We start from the raw sequence: 10590 nt of genomic DNA, 5'->3' as shown, positions 1-10590 counted from the left end.
TCTTATACGTAATATTTGCAATCATATAAAGAGGGAAAAAATCTTTTTCAATTTAGTCATAGAAATTTCTAAAATGTTGAAACGGAAGTTCGAACTCAAATGGCGAAACCTTGTAATCGTAATTTTACAGGCACATCCATGGCTGACAGATTCCGATTGGGAACTACTCTGTCGATTGATGGCCTGCCAGAAACTGTCACTAGAAGCCAGCACACACGGCGCCCAGAATGAGAGACTGCCGCTCCGTTTCATAGTTCAGGGTTCTCTTCTTCGAGCAGCTCCGGCTGCGGACATCTGTCGTCGGCTGCTTTTATGTCTCTTAAAATTACAACTCACAGACACACCTGAGCAGCAACATGGTGCTGCCGGAAAAGTGGGAATGTGCACCATTTTCCCTTCGTTTGGATCGCATGCCCAGGAGAAGAACATGAAAGGAAGAAGTGAGAAGAAATTGAGAAAAAGAATGAATGAGGTGGGTTTTAGAGGCCTTGCAATGGCGAAAGGACAAAAATGCCCCCGGTATGGGAGTTACTAACACCTAAACAGACGGAAAAATTAAGAGAGGGACTGGACGGGTAACAAATTAAAGTTTTGGGGACGGTCCGAGTTAAAAAATCTTTCTAGGGACCAAGCGTGCAAGTGACCACAAACCATAGGGACCATTCGTGTAATTTTCTCAAAATTGGTTCATTCACGACTAATATTGATATTCTTTCCAAATTCAGTTTTGTAAATTCTTAAACATGTAATGCTTAACAAAATATATTAATTTAAAAAAAAAATTGTGTATTACACTGGTCTCACACCTAGTAAGTAACAAATAGTCTATCTGATTTCAATGTGGAATCTCTTAAATTAATTGAAATTGAAAGGAATTTGAATTTGATGGAACCTTTAGTGTTATTAAGCTAAAACTATTTAAATTTTAGTATTAAAAAACAATTTTAAGTCTAAAAAAAGCAATTTATTTAACTTTTGTTTTATTTTAGCAACATGCAAACATTAAAAAACAAACAATATATTCTTCCATATTACAATTTGATCCACATTTTCTACAACAGAAGGCTTCAATATTTTATATTCAAAAAATAAAATAACACCTAAAGCTTCTTCAACATAGGTATACTCAAAATCCCATGCCTAATAAGCAATGGGCTAGAGCTATACATGAACAAAAAGATCGGTCTCGGATCGGACTCGAAAAAAGACTGAGATCGAACCGGTCTAAAATGAGACAAGACCTGAAAAAAAACAGTTCTAAAAAAATGACCCATTCCGAGACCGATTCCAAAATGAACCGAACTGTTTTGAGACCAACACAAGACTGGTCCAAGATCAATACAAGACCGATCCGAGACTGGTCTAAAAAAGACAGATATTCAAACTTTATAAATATATCATTTTTGCTGTAATTATACAATTTTTAATCAAATATTATCTAACTTATTTAATATATTTTGCTTTTATTAAACTTAAATTATCATTTTTAACAAATCTTAATCTATCATTTTGGTATTAACCACATATTTGTTAACGAAAACAAACTCAAAACCGAAATAAAAGAATCGAAACAAACTGAAACCAAACAAGAAAAAACCGTAAAACAAATCGAAAAAGATACACACAAAGACTACAAGACGGACCGAATAGAATAGCACGCAACCATCAATATGCAGCTCTAACAAGAGTTAAGGCCGGTATAACTTCTGCCCAATATGATATAAGAGTCCAAAGGCCCAACCAATCCCAACTATTAAAGTATTAATTGGGTTATGTCATATTTTATTTTCTTTAATATTATTATTTTGTCAATATTTCATTTTACTACAAGACTTTTGATAATAAACTATCATTTATAATAATTATTATACATTTTAGCGATTTTATATAAACTAGTTTTTAATATCGATATGGTTCCACGAATAATATATTACATAATATTTTGTAGTTTTCTTATCGCAATTTTAGAGTTATAAATATAATAAACTAGGTTACAACTCATTGAAACCATAGGTAAAAAATAACAATAACATTGATAATTAAAAATGGTAAATAAAAATTAAAGTTATAAAGTTTATCAAATTAATAAGATATATGTTTTCTTTAGGCTTTTATTTTGATTATTTAAAATTTATATATATATATATATATATATATATATATATATATATATATATATATATATATATATTAATTAGAATATCCGAAATACGTCATTTATGTGTAAAAAATTAATAAATTTATGATTTTATAGAAGGTATATAAATTTAAATAGAATATAAAAAACAATCAATAATGCAAACAAGAATGATATATAAATGACAAAATTACAAAAATGGTCCCTGTGGTATGCATTTTTTTGGGGTTTTAGTCCAAACCCCGACTTTTTTGGATTAGTGGTCTTTTTGAGCTAGTTTCGTTGCGGATTTGGTCCCTCGGTAAACTAAAATGACTATAATGCCCTTCTGATTTATTTTTTATGTTTTTTTTCTATTTAATTTAAATGTAAAAGAAAATATTTAATTAATTTGGGCTCACATCTCTCTCTCTCTCTCTCTCTCTCTCTCTCTCTCTCTCTCTCTCTCTGGAAAAAAAACCCATGTATCTTGTTCTCCCCACCTCACCTATAACTCAAAGCCATTAAAAATCAGATTAGCAAAAAGGATGATAATACGAAAGTAACGAAATTGGTGGTGTGTTGGGGTTTATCAAAAGGAAAGAGAAATGTTTTGGTACTCGATTCGGTTTTTTTATTGATAGAGCTAAAGGGGGAGATGAGGATCTGTGTGATCTGCAGGTGACGAATGAAAGTACAAAGGGTTCTTGATGGGTGATTTCAGAAGGAGGCGGTGAGAGGGGATGTAAGTGCAAGATGAAGAACGGGGTTTGGACATCAGAGAGGGTCGTTGATTTAGACTTGGAAGACGAGAGGAGTGGATAGAAGACAATAAAAAACATCACTCCTCCATTACTAGCAGCTGCTTCATCTTCATACAGTGGCAACCTCTCCGGTTAGATCTCTAAAGGTATTCTGGTGATCTGCTCCGATTGATTCAGGGGTAAAAGGATAAATCGAGATGCACATGTTATGTGTTCAAGAACTGATCATAACCTAAATCAAAAATCAAAGTTGCAGGTGGTTGAGGAAGATGATGATGGACCACGAAAAGAACCAAACCCACCAGAGCATTGTGAAACCGGAGTCGGAGCCTTGTGAACTTCTCAAAGTGTCCATAATATATAAATCTACACTTTTGTTATACCCTGAAGATAACTTTTACACGTGAAAGTTCTTTTTGTTTTTTCTGTCAATTTTCATAGTGCTTCGATAATTAGCCTCCCACCTTTCCCTGCTGATCATCGTCTCTGTCGACATCCTCCCATAGCATCTTCTTCTTAATTTCAGGTATGAGCTGAGATGATCAGAAACAAATTGGCATGAGAGTTGTTTGAGAGGATGGATTAATGAGTAAAGGCATGTATTGGGTGACGATTCAATCACAGATTTACAAGATATTCTCGAATTAAAATTAAGGCCAGCAACAGTTACCTCTATTTTTAGATAACAACAATCTTAGTGTCCGCTTTTGGTTTGGGTTGTATATCATAAATGAGATGCTTCTACTAATAAATTACATGTTGAAGTGGAGTGCCGAATCTCGCACACAAGGTGTTTGACAAAAATCCCCAAAAAGGAGATCATCATTGTTTTTGACCAGCCTCTGATCTTGTTTGTTTACTGGCCATGGGGGGGGGGAGGGGGGGGGAGAGAGAGAGAGAGAGAGAGAGAGAGAGAGAGAGAGGTGGGTCCTTTATTATTTTTTAATTTTTAAAATAAATAAATAATTATTAAATTTTAAGAAAAATGAAAAATAAATACCCTAAGGGTATTATAGTCATTTCAATTTTCGGAGGGACTATTTTCACATACAAAGCACTCCAAAAAGACCATGAATCCAAAAAACTCGGGGTTTGGACTAAAACCCCAAAACTTACATACCATAGGGACCATTTTTGCAATTTTGTCTATATATATATATATATATATATATATATATATATATATATATATATATATATATATATTACTTTTATATATAGTGACCATTGAGTCTATAAAAATATATGGATTATTTCCTCTCATGAAACAATTTTTCCATCCCTTTTAATGAAAACATAAAATTATAACGACAAATGTTTTTCAAAAAGTTTTTGCATTTAGAATCTGCAGATTGATAAAGATTTTCAAAACATGGTGGAAACCACAGTTAAAGAAAAAAACACTATTGAATATTTCAAATCATAATGACCAAGGAATATAACATAGAAACTATCAAAATAATAATCATTTGCATACAAATATTTATATGCAACATTAGATATTTTGTTCTTATGTCTATCCTCGTTATTTTCAGCTAATATGTAAAATAGATTCAAAACATCAACAACGTTCTTTCAAGTCAAAATTAATGATAAAATCATCATCTTGTAGGCTCGAATATTAAATTTAATTGAATGAAAAAAGAAAGATAATCATATATGGTAATATCATTGTTTTATTTAAAATCAAAAAGCAAGATGATATAATAAACAAAGATGACAAAAATCCCTAAATTAGTTATTTGTTATATATAAATGTCACGTTTAACTAAAATATAATCATACAAAAAATTCAACTTTAGGGTTTGATAATATCAGTATCATTACGATAAATAAACTTAATTACCAAAAACATATCCAAACAAATAACTTTTAATTATGTGTAAGTTCTCATCAAACGACAACCTTACTTGTGTCATAAATTTTAAAACCAACTAGGTTCTTCAGTTTAATCTTAATCGTTGATTAATAAAAAAAAGGCTTTTAACATTAGCACCAATTTTCGCCAACTTGAACCAAATGTATATTTTATGCAGAATGCATGATCCTTTAAAAACTACCTTAAGAAAGATATAAAAAAAATGTATAAAGTAGGATTGTCTTTAGTGTCTTAAAGACAGTAATACCCAATGTTTTTAGAAGAAAACTTAAGCTACTGGAGATGAACGTCCCAATGGTGCCTCCAATGGAACAAAGCTATAGGTATTTAGGTTCAACCTAAATTCCTCCAAAAATTCAGATAAATATCATTTAATGGATATTAAAATGAGGTTTTTGTACATGGTCAACGTCAATACCATATCATAAAAATCATGACACTTATTTATCAAATGCATCATTTATTGACAAATAAATAGAAGAAACTTCCAAATCCTTCACAAAATTATTGCATTGGATTTTTAAATAAGATATATCAAATCATAAAAAGGGTCTAATACTCTACTTATGATTATATAAAATCTTAATGATCATCTTTGACCTACAAAGTGCAAACAAAATCTGTTGCAAAAAAGATTGCACTTATGGCTTGAAGGAAAAAAGTAGGGAAATATTTGAAAAACGTAAGGAGTAAATAATACCAAGAAAATGTCCTAGGTCAACGGAGCCAAGATTTATTCTTTTGAAAAATTTTATAGGCTTATAGCCCCTATAACAACAGAAGTTACACAAAATTTTATCACATGATTAAAAAAACTGATATGGAGATTGTATTAGAATGAAGATGTTGAGTTTCTACCGTATGATATGATGGTGAACCATGAACAATATTAAAGTATCAATAACCACATATACCACAATTTTCATGGAATTGCAAAAAAAAAAAAAAAAAAAAAAAAAAAAAAAAAAAAAAAAAAACTATGTTTCTTCTTTACCTGAACTTGTTAATGTTTTATTGCAAAGAAAATAGAAACATTGCAAACAAACAGATCAGAATCATATATAAGTTTTTAAATAGTTAAACATACCCTGTTGTCACGGGATGACTTAATCACCGTGTGCCACTTATTTATAGAATACTTACACCTCCTCAAAGGGAAGTTTCTAGGTTCCGAACAATCTCGAGTATTCTAGATCGTTCTTACAACATCTTAATTTGTATACAAGGTTCTATAAGGTTCTATGTTATTCCTTAGTGTCCTAAAGAATTCTAGGACATTCTAGGTTCTTCAGGATTGTGATTACTAGTTCCATCATCTTCTGGATCGGTCCGGAAAATTCTAGAACACTGTCTTGTGACACCCTCCCCCACTGAAATCCTTGACGTCCTCGTCAAGCCTTGGACTTATATGCTTCGATCTTGTCTCTGAACTGCCATAAGTCTTGTTCTCGTTCCCAACTAGATTCCGCATCGGGTTGTCCCTTCCATCGAACATAGTACTCGGTCCAGTTGGGTGATCCCCTTTTGCGAATTACTCTGTCGGCTAGAATTTCGTCTACTTTCTTATCAAAGGAGATCACATTCGCAACTGGAGCTCGTTGTGATTCACTCCTAGACAGGTCTTCTTCATCTCGATTATAAGGTTTAAGGAGACTTACATGGAATATAGGGTGGACCTTTAAGTGGGTTGGTAAGTCGAGCTTATATGATCTAGTACCGACCTTTTGGATCACCTGATACGACCCTTCATATCTTCTTGTTAAGCCCTTGTGCACTTGCCGAGTGGACTTGAACATTCTCTGGGGAAATTTCACCATCACCTCGTCACCAACCATAAATTCACGCGGTTGTCTGTTTCTGTCTGCCCACTTCTTTATACGTTTAGCTGTTTTGGTCAAGTAAGACCTCGCTATGTCAAGTTCCTCGTTCCACCCTTTAGCGAACTTGTATGCGGGTGGGCTAGTGCCTTTATACCCCCTAGTTAGTTCTTGTGGTGTCAAATGTTGTTGACCTATGATAATTTCAAAAGGGCTTCTTCCAATAGCCTCGCTCTGTTGTAGATTATATGAAAATTGGGCTACATCAAGTAACTTAGCCCAATCCTGTTGATTGGCACTAACAAAGTGCCTTAGATAAATCTTTAGCAAATGATTCACCCTTTCGGTTTGTCCATAGGTTTGCGGATGAAAACTGGTCGAAAAGTGGAGCTCGGAACCTATGAGCTTGAATAATTCCCTCCAAAATTTCCCAATAAACCGAGGGTCTCTATCACTTATGATGCTATGAGGGAGTCCCCAATACTTTGCCACATGTTTGAAGAATAACCGACCAGCTTCCTCGGTTGTGCAATCTCTAGGAGCGGGGATGAACGTCCCGTATTTGGAGAAACAGTCTACGACCACCATGATGGAACCACCACTTTCAAATGTAGGTAAGGCCGAGATGAAATCCAAAGTTATACTTTCCCAAGGGTGCTCCGCAATCGTCAACGGTTCTAACAACCCTGCTGGCTTGGACTGTTCCACCTTGTCTTGTTGGCATACGAGACATGTCCGAACATAGACGTCTACATCGTCCCTCATCCTTGGCCAGTAGTAAGTCTTTTCTACAATTGCCATGGTTCGGTGTGTTCCAAGATGCCCTGCCCATTTTGAATCGTGGCATTCTTTTAAGACTTCTCTCCTTAGGTTGTCCCATTTCGGAACATACATTCGATTACCGACAGTGAGTAATAGTCCATCTTCGACCCAAAATTTTCGGGTCTTCCCTTCTTTAGCCATCTCCATTAAGCTTTTTGTTAACGGGTCATGGCTTATTCCTTCTTTGATGCGATTAGTAAAGGAGCAGGTTACCCGAGAGATGGTTGCCAATTCCGCTTTCCGACTTAGAGCATCGGCGATGACATTTGCCTTCCCTGGCTTATACACCATGACATAATCAAACTCAGCCAAGAAATCTTGCCACCGGGCTTGCTTGGGACTTAGCTTTTTCTGATTTTGAAAGTAGCTTGTAGCGACATTGTCAGTTTGAATCACAAACCGATTCCCTAGTAAATAATGTCTCCATGCTCGAAGGCAATGTATAATCGCTGTCATCTCCTTATCATGTATCAGATACCTTCGTTCGGTCTCATTAAGTTTCCGACTTTCATAGGCCACCGGGTGATCTTCTTGCAACAAAACACCTCCTATAGCAAAGTCTGAGGCATCAGTTTGTACCTGGAACGGCTTCGAGTAATCGGGTAATGCTAGAATTGGTTCTTTCGTGACGACCTCCTTTAACTTCTCAAACGTTTCTTGACACTTGTCCGTCCATTCCTATGCGACCTTCTTTTTAAGTAGATCAGTTAGTGGAGCTGACCTTGCCGAGTATTCTGATATGAATCTTCGATAATAATTAACCAGACCTAGGAACGATCTTAGTTCGGACATGTTCTTGGGTGGTTCCCGTCACACCCCAAAACCGGAACGGCGGAAACGTTCTGGGGTGGAGGACGTCATGTTTAGTATCACAAGTCATGCATCATAGTAAGAAAAGTAATAAACAACCATTTCTTTAGAAAGAAAGTGTTTACAAAGTATGTGTTCACATAATATAGACTACAAAGTAAATAACAAAACAAGACTTGAGCTATACTGCTCCATCTTCTGAATTCCCAGAGCGCGTACCTGTCTACTGGTCTCCTGAGAATACAAGTTATTTTGAAAGCGTAGATCAGCATTTAAGCTGGTGAGTTTATAAGATTTAAGTGATGTAAGTAACTTATAAGAAAGTTGTAGAAAGTTATAGTAAGTTGTAGTAAGTTATGTTTAGAAAAGTTTGTCTGTTCCTCCAGGAAATCCTATATTTCCTGCTTTGATGAAAGATAAATAAAAATGACTCTACAGTCCTTTCTATGAGTATTAAATGACTACAAGTTATATAAAACCCAGAGTAAACAAATAATCAGTTGTGTGTATCTGCCCTAAGCCCACAACCAAACAAGGAACAGGAAATGAGGCGGAAGACACACATCCCATTGTTTGTTAGGTCATTGTTGTATATAACCCTAGCGTATTCACTTGGTACTCACGGAGTTAACTGTAATAGTTCCTTTATATTTGATGAAAAGATTCTTTAAGAAAACCCTTATTTCTTATAATAAAAATGGTAACCACAGTGGTTCCTTCCATAATCACTTAGTTTATACTAGCTATATATAATCTAATATCGAACAGATAGTTAATTGTGTGAATCTGCCCTAAGCCCACAACCAAACAAGGAACAGGAAATGAGGCGGAAAGCACACATCCAACTACTTATTTGATAAGTTTCTAGTTTTGTATTCAAATGGATTAAACCCTTTATTGGTAAGTTTCTAGTTTTGTATTCAAAAGTTCTTTATTTGAAAAGTATGTTTTGTACTAGAAAACGGTGCATTGAATTAGTGTCCTATGACCAGGCCCATACCTGGTACCCCTTATGATTACTTGGTGTATACAGAAACATATATATAGCTAAGATCGGATAGATAGTAGGCTGGGTGTATCTGCTCTAAGCCCACAACCAAATAAGGAACAGGAAATGAAGCGGAAAGCACACATCCTACTACCTATCGGATCCCATTAATATATATCCCTGAATGCATACACTAAGGAATCATAAAGTTAGCCTTATAGGCCCCCTTTCTACTGGATGTACTAGACTCGACTGTTCTGTTTGTCGTTTGTAAAATGTAAGTTTTCCCTAGTTTATAACTATCTTGACTCGAAAATAGTTTGCATTAACTTTCAAGTGGAACTGTCACAAAATGAAAGTAATGGGAAATTATAAGTACACAGTTGTCTTTTGAATTGACATCCTGACGTACTGATTACCTTAAAACATGTTTGTTTTATTAAGGTCATAACGTGATGAATAGAACCCATACTATACGCTCTCATCGTAAGACATTCTGGGAACCAAACGCGACCTCAGCAAACCAGTTGCTAGGCCGTGTAAATTCACATTAAGGTTATATGATCATGTATACCCAATTTTACTATCACCTTTTGTTTAGAACAATGAGTTAGTGATTCATTGGTATAATTAGATCCTGTAGTTGTTCTATGCTATAGCATCTTAGTATGTTCGTTCTGTTATAGTATGTTAGTATGTTCTATTTGTTATAGTATATAGTATGTCTCTATGAAGTATTGTATCTACCTCCCTGTTTCTCTTTATGTTATTGTGTATTGTATCTACCTCCCTGTTTCTCTTTATGTTGTCGTGTATTCTATCTACCTCCCTGTTTCTCTTTATGTTATCGTGTATTGTATCTACCTCCCTGTTTCTCTTTATAGTATGTTCTAGCATCTAGTATGAACTGAACCTCTAAACTATACCCCTTATAGTTTACTAGTATTTTACTTGAACTGTTATTGAAAAGACTCATTTTTCTACTAAGTTATGCTTGTACTTTAAAAACGGAGTTTTGTTAAACTATAAAGTAACATAACTTTAAAAGAGTTTTTGAAATGTTTTGACAACTTATAAATGACATAAGCAATCTTTTGAAAATGTTTATAACAAACAATTACACAATTATCATTGTGTTCAACTTGTATTCCCCCCTTAAAGCATTTAAAACAGTTTAAAAGATTGATTACGGGGTATGAACTCACCTTATGTGGGTGATTCAAACGAATATGCGCGTAAGGATGAGAAGTTCCACGAATGAAGTCCCGAGACTTAACGAGTCCTAAATGAGATATAATGGCATATATTGACATAAATATAGGGTTTAGAAGCAACCAAATGCAAGGAAACACCTTACGGGACTAGGAAACACTTTGTCCAAGTGTTGGAATCAC

This window comes from Lactuca virosa, chromosome 9 (assembly GCF_052849685.1).
Source record: "Lactuca virosa cultivar CGN04683 chromosome 9, Lactuca_virosa_CGN04683_v6, whole genome shotgun sequence".
Classification (NCBI taxonomy): Eukaryota; Viridiplantae; Streptophyta; class Magnoliopsida; order Asterales; family Asteraceae; genus Lactuca; species Lactuca virosa.
Note: the sequence above shows the minus strand (reverse complement) of the source record.